Genomic DNA, 22,203 nt, shown 5'->3' on the forward strand with positions numbered 1-22,203 from the left:
GTTGCTGCTGGTGCTCGGCTTGGCGGGTGCAGTGCAGGTCCAGAGGCAGGTGAATTTGCAGGCTTGGCAGGTGAAGGGTCCGTGGGTGCGTTTCGGGGTGGCTTGGTAGCAGGCGGGGGTTCGGCCGGCGTTGAGTGCGTTGAGGGTGGCGGAGGCGTAGGTCTGTCGTGTGGTCTAGCGTCGGCGGGGTCCTGGTGCTGGGCGCCGTCCAGGCGTGGACTGGCGTAGACGGGCTTGCCTTTGGCGCACAGCGGTCTCCCTTTAAGGCGAAGTGGGAGGAAGGAGCAGCTGGGAGGAGGGAGCGGGGAGGACACAGAAAGAAAGGGGGCGGGGCCGCGATGTCACATCGGCGGGAAGCGGAGCGGGGGGGGGGGGGGGGGGGGGGGGGTTGGGGGGTCACACCAGGGGAGCTAACGTACAGATTAAAACAGAGATACAGTGCAAACACAAAAATTACAAATCAGAGGCACAGGAGGGCAAAAAAAAAAACACGGAACGAGCAGCAGCGAGGGGGCACAGACTCGCCTACAGCTGGAGGGCCGTGCGGTGTCCTGAGGTCAGGTCACACTCACCTGCGCCGCGCGGTCTTCATTTAAGGCCAAGTGGGAGTGAGGAGCAGCTGGGAGGCGGGAGCGGGGAGGACACAGAAAGAAAGGGGGCGGGCCGCGATGTCACACCAGGCGAGCTAACGTACAGATTAAAACAGAGATACAGTGCTAACATAAAAGTTACAAATCAGAGGCACAGGAGGGCAAAAAAAAAAAAAACGGAACACCGAGCAGCAGCGTGGGGGCACAGACTCGCCTACAGCTGGAGGGCCGTGCGGCGTGGGGGTGTCATGACGTCAGGTCACTCTACACTCCAGGAGGAAAAAATCTTTAAAAAGAACAAAAAAAAAAAAATCACAAAAATGGCAGATGGGTAACTTCTCTCGGATCAGCACTGGCTGGCGCAGAAAGAAAAGAACCAACCACAGCACCACATGGAGACATCTATATAGGTGACGTGGACGTCCCTTCTGGCGCATAGGGTTACTACTCACGAAAAATCTTCCAGATCTAGTCTGACGCCTGGGAAAATTCAAAGGAATGGAATCTGCGGATAGAAGTGTATCTGATTATAACTTACTGCTACTTTATAGTGAAATTGAAGAAAACTATAGCCTATCATTGCTCAGTAACATTAGTAGACTGTCAACAACAGCTGTGTCAGGAATGATATCGAAGTATCCAGCAGGACTGCCCCAATCTTGCTCTGATTTAGTAAAGATCTTAAGGTGTGTCTCTTTGAACACTACATCATACTATGTTAACAGTCACAAACCAGCTACACATCCTACCACACGGACTGTTTTTATCTTTGACCCTGTACAGTGCAACAAACAAGTTACTTACCTTTGGTAATGCTCTCTCCTCTCTACTTTCTGGTAGAGACTATTTAGCTCCATATTTCTTACCTTTTTTATATTCTCCAGGCATCAGACTTAACGTGGAAACCTTTCAGCAGTACCTCTGCTCAGCAGAAGAGTGCTGTGCAGCTCTACACTTACACTATTCTGCTCCAGAAAGGACGTGCACAGCCTATATAGGTGCTGCTCCAGTGTTCTGAGGTCAGTTGAGACTGATGGACTGTTCGCGTAACCAGACACAGAGCCCTAAAATAAAACTAGTATTTAGTATGCAGATTCCTAGACTTGGATCTTATTAATGGGTATAGTCGAATCATAGACCTGTAAGGGTGGGCAAGGAACCTTCGGCTAGAGTCTCCACCAGTTAAAGCGCTACCGAAGTTAAGTATTTTGTTCGCAGAGACTTCTAGTCGCAGATTCCTCACATTTGATAACATTCACAGACCGGCTTTGGTATCTTATCAAACTGCAAATCCTCCAGTACTCGAGGAGCAAAATATCCCCCTTGCCGAACCGGACCGTCAAGGCAATAATGCTTAGTGAACGTATGGCAGGACACCCACGCAGCCACCCAATAAAAGTCTAAAAGAGGGATTCAACTAGATAAATGTGGTAGTAGCTTTGGCACTGTTAGAATGAACATGCAGTCCTTCCAGAGGCTACGTTTTGGCCAATGTAGCAGATCTTAATGCGCAACAGAGTTCTCTTCTGCACTGCCTTTATCCCCCCCACAAACGTTATTGGCTGCCCCCGTGGTATTTGATACAATTTGGTACAATCTATGTAGAAGCTCAGCACTCTCGAGGTTCAGGCGATGGAGTCTTTCCTCCTCAGAAGGGTGTTACACAGCATAGAACATCAGCAGGTAAATGGTTTGATGGACGTGGAATAGAGCCGCAACTTTCAGCTGTAGGATGCCAAAATCAGCAGAACCAGTTTGTCTTGGAAGAAGTTAGTGAACGGTTGATTGACAGAGCCTTAAGCTCTATAACATGCTCTGCCAAGGAGATGCGGAACACAGTCTTTCTAATTAGGAGCAGTAAAAGAAAGCTGTAAAGCAGCTCAAACAGAGTGCACATCAGATAAGTTGGGAACAGATTAGGGCCCCATTGGGGCATACCAAGTAAGTTGGGAAGGAATATGCTACTTACCAGTATGCATCTGTTCTTGGCATGTAGGGCTGCTGACATTCATATTTTGTGCATAGATCGCCGCCTAGTGTCGGGTCCGGATGATTGCACGTCGTCTTGGAAGAGTCTTCAAAGTGTCACGAGATAGGTGACTCCTCCCCTGGACTACAGTGCGCATGGGCATCTTCTCCATCCTCAGATTGCTTTTCGCCATTGTGGCAAAGATGGAGTATAGAAAAGTAAGAGATGGCCATGTAAATGTATGTAGAAAAGTACTGCAGCTGTGACAGGCACCGGGGAGGAGGGTGGGCGACATGAATGTCAGCAGCCCTACATGCCAAGAACAGATGCATACTGGTAAGTAGCATATTCCGTTGGAGGCATGTGGGCTGCTGAATTCATATCTTGTGCATAGACTGTATAGCAGTATCTCCTCTAGCGGTGGTCACCTGTACCAGCTGCAGCAGTTTGAAAAAGAGTTTTAAGGACAGCCTGGCCTACAGCAGCTTGCTGCTTTGCTTGCACGTCTACACAGTAGTGTCTTGTGAAAGTATGTATAGTAGACCATGTAGCTGCCTTACATATGTCTTCTAGTGGAATGTTTCCTAGGAATGTCATGGATTCCCCCATTTTACGCGTTGTGTGCTTTTGGGGGAATTGTTAGAGTGCGCTTAGCTTTTTGATAGCATATTTGAATGCATTTAACTATCCATCTGGCTATTCCTGCTTTTGAAATGGGATTTCCTTTATGTCGTGGAGCAAAAGCAACAAATAGTTGCTTTGTTTTTCTGAATGATTTGGTTCTGTCAACGTAATAGAGCAGAGCCCTTTTCTACATCTAGTGTGTGTAGGGCTCTCTCAGCCTCTGAATGTGGGTTTTGGAAGAAAACTGGCAATTCTATGGACTGATTGATATGGAAAGTGGATATAACTTTTGGCATAAACGTAGGGTTAGTACGAAGTACTACCTTTGTTGTGTATTTGCATGAATGGTTCTTGAATGGTTAATGCCTGTAGCTCACTTACTCTCCTGAGAGAGGTAATGGCATTAGAAATGCCACCTTCCATGTTAAGAATTGTAATTCGCATAAATGGAGTGGTTCGAAAGGTGGCCCCCATAAGTCTGGTAAGTACAACATTTAAGTTCCAGACTGGCGAAGGTGGATGTTTTGGAGGGATGATTCTTTTTAGACCTTCCATAAAAGCTTTGATAGGTGGTATCCTGAACAGGGACACGTGTTGTCTGTTCTGCGGATATGCTGCTATAGCAGCAAGGTGTAGCCTTATGGAAGAGTATGCGAGATTGCATCTTAGAAAGATGTAGTAAGTAACAGATTATGTTTTGGATAGAGGCGTCAAATGGATTGATTTGGTTGTTATTGCAATAAATTACAAATCTTTTCCATTTAGCTGCGTAGCAGGCTCTTTTAGTTGGGCTCCTTTCTTCCTTGATAATGTTCATGCAGTCTGGAGGCAAGTTAAGATATCCGAATTCTAAAACTTCAGGAGCCAGATCGCTAGGTTCATCTGATTGGGATCTGGGTGCCTGATTTCGCCATGGTTCTGAGTTAGTAGCTGTGACGATAGGCGCAGTCTTTGATGTGGAACTACTGAGAGTTCTAGGAGTGTTGTGTACCATGGTTGTCTTGCCTATGTGGGAGCAACCAGGATCATTGTGAGTGACTGTTGCCTTAATTTGCGTGCCACTAATCAGTGGGGTTGGCGGAAAAGCGTACGCAAATCTGCCTGACCAGTTCATCCATATCGCATTGCCTTGTGACAACAGGTGTGGAAACCTGGCGGCAAAGGACTGGCATTTTGAGTTTTCTTTTGTGGCGAACAGATCTATTTCTGGATGTCCCCATTTTTGGAAGAATGGTTGGAGGACTTGAGGGTGAATCTCCCATTCGTGTATCTGTTGGCTGTATCTGCTTAGTAGATCTGCAATTTGATTGTCTTTCCCTGGTAGGTGTTCTGCTAGGAGAAAGATGTTTCTTGGGATTGCCCACCTCCATATGCTCTGTGCTAGGTGAGACAGCTGTGGGGAGTGTGTCCCTCCTTGTTTCTGGATGTAGTACATGGCTGTCATGCTGTCCGCCCGGATCAACACAGCTTTGTTATTAAAGTATTTTTGGAAAGCTTTCATTGCTTGAAATATTGCTAGCAATTCTAAGTAGTTTATATGCAGTGTCTTTTGCTTCAGTGTCCAGAGCCCATGGACTGTGTATTGAAGTATGTGGGCCCCCCAACCTGTCAGTGATGCGTCCGCTGTTAATATTACTTGTGGAACTGGCTCTTGGAACAGTCGCCCCTTGGAAAGGTTTTGTGGGTTCCACCACTGTAGAGAGTTGTGAGTGCGACCATCTAGCAACACTAGGTCATTTAGTGGTCCTTGAGCTTAGTTCCACTGCCGTGCTAGGCATTCTTGTAACGGACGCATTTGAAGCCGGGTATGAGGGACAATGAATATGCATGAGGCCATCATGCCTATAAGCGGCATGAACACTCGAGCTGGCAGGGAGTGTTGTGGTTGAAATCTGAATGAGCATGCTGGCAATTCTGGCTGGATTTGGATATGCCTTTGCCATCACTGTATTCAATGTTGCTCCCAGATATTGTTGTATGTGGGAAGGTTGCAGATGTGATTTTTGGTAATTGATAGAGAAACCTAGACTGTGCAGTGTGAGAAGTTGGCCTGATATATAATGTTCACTATTCTAGTGAGCACTTTGTATCAGTCCAAACAACCCTTATTGATGATTGGTTGTAAGTCAACCTTATAGACCAGCTATCCTAGTAGCATGGATACGAGCAGTCTTCGGGCTAAACTCTAGAGGGCGTGTTAAGCCAGCTGTTATACCATCACATATACCCCTTGAACATCAAGTGAAAGGACACCACACAAGTGTTATGAAAATAAACAGTGTATTTATTTAGATCACAACAGCCCTGTACTCTTTATGAGGACAGGGTACTAAGCACACAACAAAACTCTTACGAAAATACTTTAAGTTGCACAATTTACACAAATGCCCGAGGGGCACGGAAAACCATATACTATGAAAGTGGAATGCGAAATTACTAGCAGGTAAGTACTAATCTCATAGGGTTTGGAATTGCTAGGACTGGACTACTGAACCTTCAGATTACTAGCAGGAGGCCTAGGGGACTCAGGTGCAGAGTGTGCACTCTCACGCAGGAGGCGGGACAATGTCTATGGAGACTAGTAAAAGCAAAGTTAAGGATATCGGACGAATCCGACTAGTTAGGCTGAAAACGAAAAAGGATCTGGACCCTTGGATAGTGAGGCTATGCTGGGGCACCGAAATGCCAAAGTTACCTAGCCCAGGGGCTGCGCTGCATAGGTCTGAAAAGACGTCGGAAATCCTCGTTGCAGTCTATGAAGCCTGAAAGAAGTTGTTGCTGGCAGGCGACCAGTGAAGATTGTTCGGTGGATCCAAGCCTGGATCGAAGATGGAAGACACCTGTAAGCAGAGGGGACCAAGTTCTGAATCACTAGCCAGTGATTAGGTGGGCACCAGGAGGGCACCGGATGGAGTCACCTCGACCAGGTGAGTGGGCGACGCTGGGCTCTGCAGTCTCACGGACCAGGAGGCGTTGTCGGCGACCAGGATGGAGGTGCGAGCTGTCCCACGATGGTTGCTGCTGTCGACGTCGCTGGACCCCGGGTTGGGGCAACAAGTCTTGGCAAATTCAAGCCCACGCGGTGGACTTAAAATGGCGTCTGGAGTGGACCAGGAGGGTCCGGGGTGCTCCTCTTTTGGAAGGGAGCTAGGGCCAGTCTGGAGCAACCAGACCAGCAGTGTTGATGTCGTCGGTCGTCGTCGGGAAGGCCACAAGCCAGCAGGCTAGTAGCCAGACAATGCGGTGAGCAGCAAACAGACAGAAGGGCCCCACGCAGATCTCGTGGAGGCTGGGAGGCTGAACTTCAGTGCTGGAGCTGCTCAGGGTTGGGGCTTCTCGGACCCCAAAGCACTCACCAGAGGATCCCTCGGCGGTCGTGCTGGATAGAAGTCGTGCAGTTCTGATGATGGCCGGTCCCTCGAGGTCTCGTCGCACCTACGGTTCTCAGCTTAGCTGTAGAGGTAGGTAGAGGTCAGAGGTGCCATGGAAGCCGGGTCTCGTCGTGCTGGTCAGTCGGATTCCGGAGGAAGGACGTGCAGCAAACTGCAGTGTTCTTAGATGGTGCCTGCGGGTGCAGGGTGACTACTCCTCAGTCACAAGGGAGAAATCTTGAGAAGAAGTCTTGAGTTCCTTTCGTAGAAAGTAGTTTCAGGATTCAAAGATGATCTAATTTGGAAGGGGGCCCGCTCCTACCTTTATATTAGGAAAAGGGGCTGGCACGCGACTAGGTCCTGCCCACGGGTGGGACCAGGAAGGGGGGTGGTTACACCCCTCTCCCATGCCGGACTTTCCCCAGCTCAGGGGCTGGTGTGCCCCTGGAACTGGTTCTAGCCGGCAGATGCATAGTGAGCACCGGGGTGCCACTTGCAGTCACCTTCCTCTAAAGCCCTGCCTACCCAGGATACACAAAACCCTGTCTGGGATGGTGCTAGCACCGCCCCTGACAGGAAACCCTTTGTCCAAACTCCCCTCGCTGGAAGGACTCCCAGCTGCAGGGGGTCAGACTTGTGTCTGTGGTGGCAGCATCCATTTTGTGATGCTGAGGCTTGAGTTAACTTTAACCGGGGTTCACAGTTACATACATGTCGTGTCCCTCTAGAATGGTGGAATGCTAATTGCTGTATAATGCTGTATTCCAATTCGTATGTCACCTTACTCGACATGTTTTGATAAAGCGATATCAAAGATAGCATATAACCGCGAGGATTATAATGCACTTAAGAGTATATGGTACGCGTTATCATGGAACAGCTATTAGGACTTGGTTCCGCAAGCTGCAAACGGGCTCAGCTCATGCCAGAGCACCATCTCACACGATTCCAAGCACTCTGCCTTCAGGATTGTCAAGGCCTGCCATAGGAGTGACTGATAGGAATCTGTGTGTCCATTTTAGGGTTAGATATAGGTATACTATATCTAAAGCAAAGGGTGATTACACCACCTTACCCCAGCTGTCGTGCAGCCAGTTGTGTCAGATTTAGATGGCCAGCCAGGGGTGGCATAATACATGCTGCAGCCCCTGGTAGGCCCTGGGTACACCTATGCTCTGAGTTACAGGGTCTGATAAGGTGGCCCAGTACCAATTGGATATGTACCTAAGGTACATGGAATCCATTTTACAGAGAGAGCAGTAGGCCTGGGGTCCTGATTGGCAGGGTCCCAGGCCAACTAATTTGGAAAACCAGCAAAACACCAGGCAAAAAGTTGGGGGCAACCATAGTCAGGTATCCACCTTCCTACATGCAGTAACTGGATTGTCTGAGAGGTATGGTTTGCACATTGTGTATGATTTGGCTTTTATGAGCCAATCGTTGTGTGCTGCTACTACTGCTAGGCATTTAGTAAAAACCCTTGGTGCTGTAGTTACCCTAAAGGGGAGAACTTTGAATTGGTAGTGTTGACATTCTATTGTGAACCTCGGATATTTTCTGTGAGCTGGATGTATAGGTATGTGAAAGTATGCATCTTTTAGATCTAATGTAGCAAGGATGTCGCCTTGGAGTAACGGAAGTACTTTTGTAGAGTGACCATATGGAAATGCTCCGAGTGTATGTATTGGTTTAGAGGTCTGAGATCCAGTATTGGTCTGTGTTAGACGGACCGGGAGGGTCGGCCGAGGACAAGAGGAGAGGTCTCCGGGGAGAGCCGTCTCCAGCGATCGTAGAGACGAGTAACTTCCCCCCCCCCCCCCCACAGACGGACACCACACAAAGATAAGGTTTACGTTCTTTATAAGCAAACTTAAAGTACGGTAGAATGGTACAAGGAGGTCTGGACTCAGGGGTCCCCTCGATTCTAGTCTCTCGGATGGGAAGGGGGTAGCGGGACAGTCTTGTTACCAATCTGGCAGAGGTAATGATATGATGGATAGCTCACAATCCTCGAGCTCGGCGTTCTAGAAGGACGGGCCGCGGCAGCGCCGGCAGGTCCCGAGATGATCGTAGGTAGCGACGGTCCGCGGCGGCGCCAGCAGGTCCCGGTGAAGATGGTAGTTACAACGGTCCGCGGCAGCACCAGCTGGTCCCGACGAGGATGAAGGATTTAGAAGGTTGCGGCAGCGCCAGCAGGCAAGACGATAGTTCTCAAGGCAGGGCTACGGCAGCGCCAGTAGTCCGTCAAGGATGAGTTCTTCACGGCGTCTCTCGACTCCAAGATACAACTGCCTTCCTGCTCTGGAGCTGCCCCAGTTATAGGTCTGGCGCCCTTTGATGTCCGGACCCTCGCACTTGGAGGTCGGGAGGTCCGGGATGAGGGAGTCCAGACACCCAGCAGGGGGGTGGGGCCAGCGCCCGGGGGAGCTGGGAGCGATCGGCACCTGGCGGGGGAGAGCCATCGACACTTCTTTCTCCCATCAACCTGCCAAGTGGTCCGTTCACCTCCTGGGTGGATGGTGGTGCCGGGATGTCGGGGCCTGGCCAGGCCCAGGGTTAGGGTCGAGCTGAGGCCACGCGGCCTCGTGGTGCAGTGTTCAAGATGGCGGCCGGGCGAGGGAGCCGGTAGTGGCTCGGCCCCATGATACAGAGATGTCCGGGGGCAGGAGTCCCGTATGAGACGGGGTGCGGATTGCTTCTGTGGGTAATACCTGGTGGGCCGGGGCTCGGGCCCTGTCATGCGGGGAGGGAGCAAGCCCTTCATGTGGCCTGTCCAACAGTCTGAGGGATAAGTCTTTTTTTGGGGATTAGGAAGTAATGAGAGTATACTCCTGTCCCCTGGTGTTGAAGAGGGACTGGTTCTATGGCACCTTTTTCTAGCATGGATATGACGACCTGTTGTAACAGCGTGATGTGCTCCTTGGACGGTGTCTGGGCGGTATGTTGGGTGGAGTAGAAGTGAGTTCCAGGCAGTAACCATACTGGATAATTTGTCTCACCCACCTGTCTTTCGTAATGTTGTTCCAGACTGGTAGGAATTGTGTTAGTCTGCCTTCGACCGGTGTTAAGTGGTCTGGAGGGAGCGTGAACGAGTCACTGTTTGTTAGCGGCTGAGGCTCTGGTGTTGTTGCCGCCCCGTCCTCAGCCCTTGTTATTATTTCCTCTATAACCTCCAGTTGGAGCCTTTATTAAAAGTGCTCTGGGTGTTACTTTTGAATGTAGAGGACGTTTGGGAAGTATTGCCTCTCCCTGAGCCCCTGAAGGAGGAGCGACGAAAGAACGTCTGGATTGCTGAAACTGAAGTGTGCCCATAGACGTAGCAGTGTCTGTCATTTTTTCCAAGATTGTATCCACTGTAGGGCCAAACAAGAAATCTGGGTTAACTGATTGGTTTAGGATGGTTGATTGCAACTAATTTTTGAAGCCGGAAATGCAGAGCCACGCATGCCGGCGTATTAAGACGCTTGTGTTGATGGACCTAGCTGCTGTGTCAGCTGCGTCCAGTGCACAAGCGTTTGTGATAAATTTGCCTTCTTGTATGAGGTCATTAGCTTTGAACGGTTCTGGTAGGTGTTGTAGTAAACCCTCCAGTTGGTCGTAATGTGCTCTATCATAGCGTGCTAATAGGGCTTGTGTGTTTGCAAATCTCCAGGAGTTTGCTGCCTGGGAGGCTACTCTGTTGCCTGAATCTTCTAATACCTTGGACTCCTTGTCAGGAGGTGGAGCATCTCCTGTTGTCTGTGAATTAGCTCGCTTTCGAGCGTTTGATACTACTAGTGAGTCAAGTGGCAATTGTGACTTAATATAAGTAGGGTCTGTAGGGGCAGATTTATATTTTTTCTCTAACCTAGGGTTGAGGACACGTGCTCTGGCAGGATCTTTAAATATGTCAGGTGCGTGTTTTAGTACCCCTTTCAACATAGGAAGTGTACGTACACTTTTTTCTGATGTAGGAAAAGTGTCAAAAAGAAAGTCTTCGTCTATGGGATCGGTGTGCAGGTCTACGCCGTGAAATGTAGCTACCCTATCCACTAATTGGTTAAATACGATGGTGTCGTCTGTAGGTGACTGTTTCGTAGGGTATGTAGGTGTCGGGGATGGGTTGTGGGTCATAGTTATCATAAGGATTATTTTGGTCCTCCCATGTGTCATCCTGTACATCCTGATCCGCAGGTTCGGAAAGTCATCCTGAGGATCTCCCTCTATGTTTTCAGTGTCATCATAACCTGAAGGTGTTGGAGAGTAAGGTACAAAAGGCATGTTAGGAAAGAAAGGAGGTGGACTAAAAGTACTTGAAGACATGCCAAAGTCTTTTTTCTTTGTAGGAACAGGTGGAAAAGTATCAGTGTCTATCGGTCTTTTCTTCCTTTTGTAAACTGTTACGTGTCCAGTTTTAGGGTCGATATACAGTTTAGATTGTTCAGAGCTTACTGGATCAGGATGGAAGAGTTCTTCCTCAATTGTCCGCGGTTTTGGCGCCAATGCTTTTGGCCTAGTCATTTCTTTGGGGTGGAGGGCCTTCGGCTGTGGAGCTGTTTACGGCTCGGCCGCTGCTTTTGGCTCGGTGACCTTTTTATGTTGGACAACTTTGTTTAGTTCGACGTACTTTGTTGGCTGTTTTGCCTTTTTTGGTTAGACGACCTTCGGTTAGATGACCTTTTTCGTGTCGACCTGTTTTTTTCGGGTCGACCTTTGCGGATCGAAGTTTCTTTTCGGATCAACAGTTTTTTCGGGGTCAATTAATTTTTTCGGTTCCCCATGCTTTTTAGGCTGAACTACCTCCTTTGGCTCGAGGTTTTTTGCAGGCTCAATGACCTTCTGGTCGAAAGTCATTTTAGTGCGATGAGTTTTTGTTGGATCAGCACTTTTTTTAGGCTGGACGGCCTCTTTCGGGTCGACTGTCTTGATTTAGGTTGTACAGCATTTTTGGGAATAGTTTTACTGGTTCCCGGGGTATCGGAAGGCTTGGGTTTTGTCTTCGGGCCAAGCCGGAAGGCGGGGCCTCTGAAGGAGTTTGCCAATCTCGGCTAAGGCCTTTAGGCGATGCTTCGACCGGAGCCTAGTCTTGGGTTGGAAGCGGGGTTGGGGGCTTGGTAATCATAGTTTCCCCCGGTGGGATCTAATCATCGAAGTCCGACTGATCCTCCATGGTGACAATTTCTAGATCGGAGTCGAGCGCTTCCGAGAGGTCGTGTTAGTCTTCGAAGATGTTCTCGGGTTCCGGTGCCTGCCGCTGCATTTCTTGTCTCGCGGCTCTTAAGTTCCGGATAGTTTTCTTTGACCGGAACTGACCACAGGCTGTACAGTTTTCCTCGTTGTGCTCGGATGATAGGCACTTGTTGCATACTGTATGTTTATCAGTATGTGGGAACTTGGTGTGACATTGTGGGCACTTTTTAAAGGGGGTCCTTTCCATCGGCAGCAGGCCCACGTGGCGTCGAAAAGGCCCAACTGCCCCCGGCGACAACCGGATTGAGATGGAAAGTAAGTTCTAATGGAGGGGTACCGAGAACGAGAACAATACAGTCGAGGTAAAAGGCCTTTTGGCCTTAGGAAGTTGAAAAGTTTCGGTTCCGAAGTTGGAGTGGAGGAGTAGCATCCGAAACCAATGGCGGAAAAAAACAATCTGAGGATGGAGAAGATGCCCATGCGCACTGTAGTCCAGGGGAAGAGTCACCTTTCTCATGATACTTCGAAGACTCTTCCAAGACAACAAACTGCAATCATCCGGGCCCAACACTAGATGGCGATCTATGCACAGGATGTGAATTCAGCACCCCACATGCCTCGAACACATGCTTTGCAGCCTTTTCAAAAATAGCATCAACTTGTGAATGCAGTCTACTTCAGGATTGGGATCGAAAAAGGTGGTGTGGCCCCAGAGCTTGTTCACGCAAATTGCACGAGGGAGCTTAACCCTGTTTCGATTTCTTACACAGACTTGAGGACTTTGAGCGCAATGAAGACTAACCCCTGGAACTGTTCTGTCAACTCCAAGAGCGGGAACAGGACAGATCGAACCATGGCTGAGGAGAGTGACTTGGAATAGTCCGGGCAAGGAGTCTTATGTGTGACAAACTTTTGGCTTACTTTCCCGGATGGCCTTCTAGTTAATCAATTGCAGTCACAGCAGGCCTGTGAGTCGTTGCTCGAACACAAGCACGCCTGATGTAGATCAGTCACAGACATCTGTTTGCGACATTCCCCACTGGGCTCAAAACCAGTCGTTTTAGGGGTGAAAGCCCTTGCCCACTGAAGAATGTTTACGTAAAATAAAGTGTAAAATAAAGTATCCTGTTCGATGAGAAGCTGCTATTTAAACATCACGTCAATACGGTGGCCTCATCGTCCTTCGGAAAATCAAAAAGGTGTTGCCATATCTGCCCTCAGGGGCAGGGAAAACCTTGATCACCACTCTCGCTTTCTCTAAATTGGATTATGGCAACGCCCTCTTCCTCGGAACTCAAGAACAGATCCTAACTAAACTGCAATCGGTGCAAAATGCAGCGGCCAGTTTTGTTAGACATCCCTAGCCGCCGCTCTACCTCGATGGCTATTCGACACCTGCATTGGCTTCGAGTCAAAAGCCAGATAAAATTTAAGGCATTATGCATCGTCTATAAGTCCATCCATGATTCAGGACCTAGGTTCCTTAAGGACGCTTTCCGGATCTACTCTCCGGAAAGATCGCTTCGTTCAGTTTGCACCCACCTCCTTCCCGTCCCACGTACCAGAACCACCGGCTGGGGTGACAGACGCTTCTTAGTGGCAACCCCCAGGTTGTGGAATACTCTTCCTTTGTAAATCAAAACTAGCCCTACCCTTATAATTTTTCGTAAACTCCTGAAAACGTGGTTATTTAACCAATGATACTTCAGTTAGCTCCCCGTCTCAGCAGTCCGATATGCGCCGAGACACCCTTGGGTATTTGTGCGCAATAAAAATCTCAAAAACAAACATAAACATCTCCAGATCCGGTCTGGTGGCATGGAAAGAAGGGAACCAACGTTCGCACACTGGAGTGGCACCTATATATGCTCTGCACGTCATTTCTGACGCAGAACAGCATCAGTGCAGTGCCGCCCGCCACCATCTTCTGGCACGCAGAGGTGCTGCTGAAAAGTTTACAAACTGAGTCGGACACCTGGGGACCATTCAAAAAGTGAGAAATCTGCAGTTAAGTCTCTATCAGACACTGCTAGGTTTGTGCAACATGTTTCCTACATACACACAAGGTTATCAGTAGGACTGTTTTCAAAAATGAAAGACAAGATGAGCACATGAAAAAATGGGCAACAAACAGCCAATAGCAAATTAATTCCATATACACTTTTGGTGGGCAAACTGGTCTGACCTATCAAATATAAAGTACACAATAGGAATGAAGTCTGATGGTAGTCAATCATAAGAAAGCCTTGAAGTACCACCAAGTACCACTGGCAATATCTGTTCCAAGTCTTCTTGAGCATGGGACAAACTGATTTCAACACATTATTTGCATAACAAACTACAAAATGTTGCACTTTTTCTGAACTTATCATTGTGGATATTGCCTTGTTTAAAAGAACCATGTAAGGTGATTTAAGCAGCAATGCTTCCTGAACACAAATCCAGATGACCAAGTATCTTGTTAATTTAAGACGTTATACTGATTTTCATAGATGTTCCAATACATCGATGCACAGCATCTACCTTGGTCAGTATGAGGTAGTGAGAAGAATATCAACTGTATCTAAACTAATTGTAACCATCACTTAATACATGGTAATTGTAGGACAGGTTGAATCTCTGCTTGTGAAAAGCTACTTCCACTAAACCATGCATGTGGACAGAAGTTAAAGCAAAAGAAGAACACTGGACTATTGATGAACAAATTTATTTCTGGCCAGCCTCCCATGCATAACTGAATTATGGATGAGTGATTTTCATTTGCAGTTGGCACAGACGGGGAAAAGTCTGATTAGCTGGTCTACTTGCTCTTGCTTCAAATATTTTTTTTCAGACTTTAAAAACAACTCCATCCGCTTTATTCAGGCAGTTTATAGTAATGGTGTGGTCAGAATTTACAATTGTATACCTTACCTTTATCCTTTCAGTGAATACCACTAACGTTGGCTAGATATTAGAGATATTGGTGGTTCAGCACCCACAGTTAGTGATAATGTGTAATAAAGTGCAGTCACTTTACGCATGAATTCCCATACATTAACAAAAATATTCATAACAGTTTAGCACTGAGAAATTCGTATGGAGAAGATTTATTCTTTCAATAAATCTATTAGTCTTTCTTCTAAAAACCACAGCAATGAACAGTAGCCAGCGCCTTTTGTCCTACAAGGACTTCTAGAGTGCTCTAGATAGTATGTAAACGTCACTAGTCCATCAAGGTTCTATGAATTGAAAAAAATTCCAGAATTATTAACTTGTCAAAAACCGGAGTTTGTAGTACGTATTTCCCTCCAAGGGTGCAAGGGTGGAGTCTGCTTCTGTAGAAGTGGCCGTTTCATGGTTTGAAGTACTGAGATATGCTGTACCCATAAAACACAGGTATTATTGGTGCAACTGTCAGTCAGGGGCTAAACTCAGAACAAGTAGTTGTCCTACTCAAACAGTTCCACAAGGAATCTGTCTTTTCTATCACATAAGAGTTCTCCAGCAAAGGGTGAATAGAATAAATGAACTTCGATATCTGGAAAAATGTGTTTATTTCGTCCAGGCATGACAGAGGTCAAACATGTAATTTGATCTTGTTACAGAGTCTGCCATATCTAGATAGGGTTTTAGTATGTGAACGAAGTATCCTGTACATCTTTAAAAAGCTATGATAATGACCCACTCATGGAATCCAAACTGAGTTACATAGTCATTTTCTACAACACTTGAATAGACAGCTAGTGACCCTGAACCATTAGTAATTCATCATGCCAGACTTCTAAACCAATGTCATTGTTTTGATTGTGTAGAGCCTTCGCAAATGAGCTACAAGTTATTGAATGAATTTTGACAAGTAGTATAACTCGATAACTTAATTGGTTTTGATCAGTACTCATGACAATATGCATGAACTAATAAAGGTAAAAGCAACAGAGGCTGTGCAGAGTTCTGTGCCCACCCCCTGAAGTGTCAGCGGTTGGGCCTAGGCAAGAAGAGCTGGGCAATACTATTTCCCCCACCGGCACTCCAAGACACCCACAAAATGAGCTTTGAACCACTTGTACACTGGTAGTATTCTGGATTGTTAGCAGATTTATTGGCCAAAAGACATTTTCTAGATGTCCTCTTGTTGCAGGAAACTAACCTCATTGGCATAAAGTGTAAATTTCAAGGCAAAATATGAGCACAACCCAGTGCATAATGCATGGTGGCCCTGTTACAGAAGCCTTTTCGACCAGTGATTTTGTGGGTACATTAGTTAAAAGGTTTAGTGTGTCCTCCCCATCATTACATTTTTGTTAATCCATTATTTTTGGAGTGTCCACTATGTAATAAATCTAAGGGCAATTTGTAGGTTTTTGCAGTTGTAAGTTTTATTCACAGGGATAATTTGCCCCAATCCATCCATCATTGTTGCAGTATTCCACAAGGTAGCAAGTACCAAAGCAGCCAACATGTTTTTCACCACCTTGTGGCCCAATCAACTGGGGCTTTCTCAAAGGCTTGTAAGCTCAAGTGAAAATGCAGCTGTTTATATACATTTTCCATGATAATCCATTGTAGTTGTAGACAGTGTGGCTTACAGTGTTTGGCCTGACCTCAGCAGCTTAAACACGCCACACAGACTTGTCCAAATCACATTTTTGACAGGTATAAAAACCAGATTAATATTAAATAAGTAATCATAAGCACATTTTGCTGCCCACAAGGTAGGGTGCATACTACTGAGTGGAATATGTGTGATAATAGAAATAGCAGGTTCCCACATTAACCAGGTCCAAAACGGCACTATCATTGGTCAGGCTATAGCTATCACACAGGAAAGTCAAAGTATATAGTATACACTTTAATCTATAACTTTTGACATGTACCAGCTACGGAATCCATTCAAATACGTTTAACAAATATCTAATCTAATGGTGAACTTGAATCTTGATTAAATATATTGTTTTTTTCTGAAGTTGCCTCTGGCCTACCTAAAGCTACTGGAGGCCAATTTGCATTAGTTATCCAGCATCTGCTATCTATAATTGGCCTAAATTAGGTGGAAGGTGTGTGAAAACTGCTCTCAGAGGAGGCACAATGGGTGAGAGTGGGAAGTTATTTTCTTCCCCTAGCAGGAAGATCCGCTGGAGTGGGCCCAGAACCTTATTTACTTCAAAAGGTCCTTCTGTGTCATGAGTAAATGTTCAGTTACACCTACAACCTTTGTCCACCTAGTCAGGCAGGCACCAAACCCAGTGGGAGGAAAACTAACCACCAGAGCCAGTTTTGAGTGACCACAGAGGGTCTGCTCATTACCATAGCCACACCTGCGGGTGGGCACACAGGCTGAACAAGAGGAGATGGTTTCCCCATCTTGGATTGTGAGTGTGTGGAACACTGGAATATTTTGCAGTAAGGTAGAAAAAGAACTATGGAAGGAGGGGAGGGTTATCCCCCTGGCACGTCTATCCCAATGGTAAGGGAGTGCCTAGAAGTCTACCACGCTCACAAGCTGGTCAGCCCTCCAAAGCTGGACCCTCATTCATCCTTCCTTAAAAAACGTTCTGGAACTGCAGAAGCAAAGGTTCATGGCTAAGTCTGTACCTCTAGGAAATTCTTCAGCATCTAACTGGTAATTAACTTTGGTGAACAAGCCAGAGTTGATAAAATTGTTACGGTTATCAGCGGCAAGTTGAACTTCAGCCACCCTAAAGTGAATAATTGTAAGTTTCGATAGGTCTGGTGGTGTTGCTCTACAAACAAGCGCTGTGAGTGAAAAAGTCATTGACAAACCTTGACCAGAGAAAGGTGGTTCTCCCATAGTCTCATTTTAGGAAGTATGACCGCAACGGCACTTGAAAACATTGATGGACCCACTGAATCAAACATTGCAATTATAAGTGGTCCAAGGCTAATAGCTGAGAAAAGTCTGCAGTACAGTAGAATATGGACGGTTACCCAAAATGTTAGGAAGAAAATGTGTTGGATGAAACCATGAGGCAGAGGACGATCGCGCTAGTGCTCCAATTCAGACATGAATTTTGCATTTGACTGAGATGACAACCTTTACTATTTCTCTTCCTGCGATGGGAAAACTTATCTGCTCTGAAACGCTTTTGAGGACTACAACCTGCTTATGGAGGCCTTCTGCTTTACGAGGAATTAGAAGCGTTGCCACTTTCTCAATTATTGCTTGGGTCTATTAAATATCCATTTTCACATAAAGCAGGGTTGTTATTAACCCAGAGACACCACACGTAGATTGAATGATGGCCAGGTAACAAGAAAAGATTCCTTGTGCACTTTTATTAACAAAGCATCTTGAGGGAGAATGGGGCGAGGAGACACGTGAGAACGTGGGAAATCCAGTTCATGATAGCTGAAAAAAACGACTTCCAACAGTATTTAGACTTCCAGATTTAGCTAACTACTGGAGCAAATCTTGGCTCATCCTTATTCATTGAGATGCAACCTGTGGGATATATGGTTGTATGCAAATATGGACTATGTTCTTGAAATAATAAATAAATTAAAAAAAGAAAACAAATCTATGGAGATTCAGTACTTCAAGGTATTTCAAGTTAAACTTTCCACCTTCTAAAAAGCAGCACCATTTATCCCCAACACTACTGAAGAGGCAAGGAGTGTGTACAATGGGAACATTGACAGATGAAATGGCAAATTTAAAACGAGAGAAACCCAAATGGCAGTGTTCTGGAGCAAGTGCAGGAAATCCTGTGTGTAAAACTAGCAATACTGCTTGGCCCCGATAGTGGTACAGGCTTTTGGGGTTGGAGAATAAAGAACTTGACATCACTCCTAGTACGGCTTCTTTTAGTGAGGTGAAAGATCTAAATTTGTCCAATATAGCTTTTTAACAGGCTACTGAAATAATGTTTTGCTCTAAAATAGGCTTATTCCAGTAATTCTCTTCTGTGCCAACAAAGGAAGACTATAATTGGGATGTTCTATTCATATAATGGATAATTTCATATGGTGTAGTTATATGCTCACTAAAGTACGAGTTACTTACCTTCGGTAACAATGTATCTGGTAGAGACGTTGTCTAGCCGCAGATTCCTAACTTAGAATATCCCCAGGCGTCAGACTAGAGCCGGAATTTTTTTGCAGCAACACCTCTGCATGCCGGGGGACGGCGCGACATGACCCCGCCCAGACGTTGTCCACGTACGTGACATCAGTGAGGTCATACAAGTCCCTCCCGGTGCTCTGACGTCAGTTTCCTTTGGAGAAACTTTACCGCGGCCCAACACGGAGTCACCAACAAAAAACTGTGAAAGTACAGGAACAGTGTGCAAGGGATGAAACATCTGTGAACAAGGAGGAGGATGGTGGAGCCCCCATCCTAAAAGACAGAATTAAAGACACTGCCCACATACAAGTGAAAAAACTGTGAGAAAATACCTTGCAGGCCAAGCGAAGACCCTTCCCTGAGTGCAAGGGAAGAGCATCTCAACAGACCGAATTAGACTGATATTGCCATGTAGAACTGTGTTGTGTAAGAAGAACAGAGCACAGAAGAAAAGTGCATTGTAGGAAGGAACTGGCCCGGAACCAGAGCACAACCGAACCCAAGAGGACGACCAAGACGAGACCAGGGCCTGAGTCAATAGAAAGACGGAAGGAAGGGAAGGTAACTGGAGAGGAAAAATCTCTTGGTGCCGTATTACAGGAAAGAAGCCCAGAGGGGAGCCACAAACTGAACTCCTGTGAGAGCTAACCAAATGGCAACTGAAGAGGCCAGCAGAGCACACCACTCTGCAAGATTCTCGCAAAACGGGGTCGCTGGGGAGGCGTTAAGGAATCTGCGGCTAGGCAACGTCTCTCCCAGATACATTGTTACCGAAGGTAAGTAACTCGTACAACTGATAGAGAAATCTAGCTGCAGATTCCTTAACTTAGAATAGATACCACAGTCATACCTCAAAGGGAGGTGGGTCTGCGACAGAACAGAAAGCGCCAAGAATCCGATCCAGCAACAGAGTGACGGATAAAGGGGGGAACCAGTGGCGAAACAGCCAGACAGCAACCCAAGCATCTCGAAAGAGCAGAAATAACAGGATAGTAGATATGAAAAATACGCCAGAATGGTGCTACACCATACCCTTATAAAAATGACAGGTAAAACGGCATGAGCCCTATACCAGAGCAAAGAAAGAGAGAAAGAGAGGAAGAAGGACCACTCACCGCTTAATGGCGCACAATGTGTACACCAACCCAAGCTCGAAATAAACTTGAAGAGATGCAACCAGAGCCTAAAGCACAAGTTACTAAACTTTGGTAACGATATATCTGTAAGAAACAGTAGTTAGTATTAGATACCTTACCTTAGAATATCCCCATGTGTCAGACTGGATCAGGAAACATTTGCGTAGCAATACCCCAACGTGTCGGTAGGCGTCGTCTGCGTCTCCGCGTCCGTCGTCGTTGGTGCCGGGATGACGTCGGAGTACTTAGACGCCGCCCACGCGTGCTGAAATCAGTTCTTATACACAGCTTTTCCGCACCAGAAACGCAGAGCCATGATAAAAACCAACACTGGTGCCAAGAAACTAGGGCCCTGAAAGGGGATGACCTTAACCCTAGATATCGGTTCGCAGAACGGGGAGGATGAGTGGGCGGTAAGGAATCTAATACCAACTACTGTTTCTTACAGATATATCGTTACCGAAGGTAAGTAACTTGTGCATCTGAAAGAAACAGGTTAGTATTAGATTCCTTACCTTAGAATAGATACCCCAGCAATACCAACCCCGGTGGTGGGTCTGCGAACCAATAATCACACCAGAAAGTCCTGGAGGACGGAACGGCCAAAGAAGCCATCCCTCCGAACTTGGCTGTCTAGGCAGTAGTGTCTTGCGAAAGTGTGCAGCGAGGCCCACGTAGCTGCCTGACAGATGTCCTGCAAGGGGACTCCCCGGCCCAGGGCCGTAGTAGCCGCCGTGGCCAGAGTGGAATGGGCCCGCAGCCCAACAGTAGGCTCCTTGTTAGCCAAAGAGTAGCATACCTTGATGCACAGCACGACCCACCGAGAGATGGTTCGCTTGTGCACCGCCCGACATTTCTTAGCGCCCAGGTAACCAACAATGAGTTGGTCATCCACCCAGAACTGGCGTGTGCGATCCAAATAGAATGAGAGCGCACGTTTTGGGTCCAGACGGTGGAGCCGCTCTTCCTCTTAAGAGGGATGCGGAGGCGAAAAGAAGGTGGGCAAGGTGATGGACTGCCCGATGTGGAAGGCTGTGACTACTTTGGGCAGGAAACAGGGTCTTTTCCGGATGGACAGAAAGGAAGGAAGGCTTGGATGAAATAGCCTGGAGCTCTCTCACTCTCCTGGCAGAGGTGATGGCAACCAGGAAAGCAGTCTTAAGGGTAAGAAGACGGAGAGGACAGTTGTGAAGTGGCTCGAAGGGAGCACACATCAGAAAAGTAAGATCAAGGTTCAAGTCCCACTGAGGCATCACGAAAGGAACAGGGGGAAACATGAGTGATGCCCTTCAAGAACCTATTTACAACTGGAGACTTGAACAAAGAAGGCTGATCAGGTAGCCTTAAGAAGGCGGAAAGGGCAGAAAGGTAGCCCTTGATAGTGCCCAGAGCAGAGCCCTGATGGGCAAGAGAAAGAAGGAAGAGGTGAACATCAGAAAGAGGGGCAGAAAGGGGATCCACAGCCTTTGCTGTGCACCACGCCACAAATTTGTTCGACCTGCAGGCGTATACCGACTTTGTGGAGGGATGCCTGGCTGCCAGAATAACATTACAAACTTCAGGAGGCAAGTCAAATGGCCTCAACTGTCGCAGCTCAATCTCCAAGCATGGAGGTGGAGACTGGACAGGTTCGGGTGGAGGACCGCCCCCTGCTGCTGCGACAGAAGGTCCTCCTGAAGAGGCAGACTAATCAGGGGAATCGACAGACATACCGAGTAGCTCGGGATACCAGTATCTTCGTGCCCAGTCTGGAGCCACAAGGATAACTTGGGCCCGGTCGCGCCTGATCTTCAGCACTCTGGGCAGAAGTTGTATAGACGGAAAGGCGTACACCAGACCGCAGCTCCACTTGCGACGAAAAGCGTCTCAGAGCGAGTGCCCCGTTGGAAATTCCAAAACGCAGAACTGATGACCTTGCGCGTTCTCTTCTGTGGCGAATAGACCTAACCAAGGCTCTCCCCACTGCTGAAAGAGGCCTTGCGCCACGTCAGTTCAGGCGCCATTCGTGATCCATCATGCACCAACGGATGAGTTTGTCCGCCCTGGCGTTCAGGGAACCTGCCAGGTGTTGAACCACCAGGGTGACGCCCTGATGTTCCAGCCACTGCCAGAGGCGCAGAGCCTCCTGGCAAAGGGTCCACGACCTCACCCCGCCCTGTTTGTTGCAGTACCACATGGAGGTGGTGTTGTCCGTGAACACCTGCACTACACTCCCCCGGACAGAGGGGAAGAATGCCTTCAGTTCAAGTCGGATCGCCTGCAGCTCCAGAAGGTTGATGTG

The 22,203-nt window shown here is 47.3% G+C and overlaps 1 protein-coding gene and 1 long non-coding RNA gene across 24 annotated transcripts in view; one reads left to right on the forward strand and one right to left on the reverse strand.

Annotated features, from left to right (window-relative positions):
- The window catches only part of UBAP2L (ubiquitin associated protein 2 like), an 889,182-nt gene that overhangs the window by 258,788 nt on the left and 608,191 nt on the right, over positions 1-22,203 (reverse strand). The gene's annotated exons all lie outside the window — the stretch shown is intronic.
- LOC147673612 (uncharacterized) lies at positions 3,713-10,942 on the forward strand. The gene is made up of 3 exons (XR_015302516.1): positions 3,713-5,220; positions 7,930-8,271; positions 9,335-10,942. It is a non-coding gene; the product is annotated as an uncharacterized LOC147673612 (long non-coding RNA).

Source organism: Lissotriton vulgaris, chromosome 12, assembly GCF_964263255.1.
Source record: "Lissotriton vulgaris chromosome 12, aLisVul1.2, whole genome shotgun sequence".
NCBI classification, from domain to species: Eukaryota; Metazoa; Chordata; class Amphibia; order Caudata; family Salamandridae; genus Lissotriton; species Lissotriton vulgaris.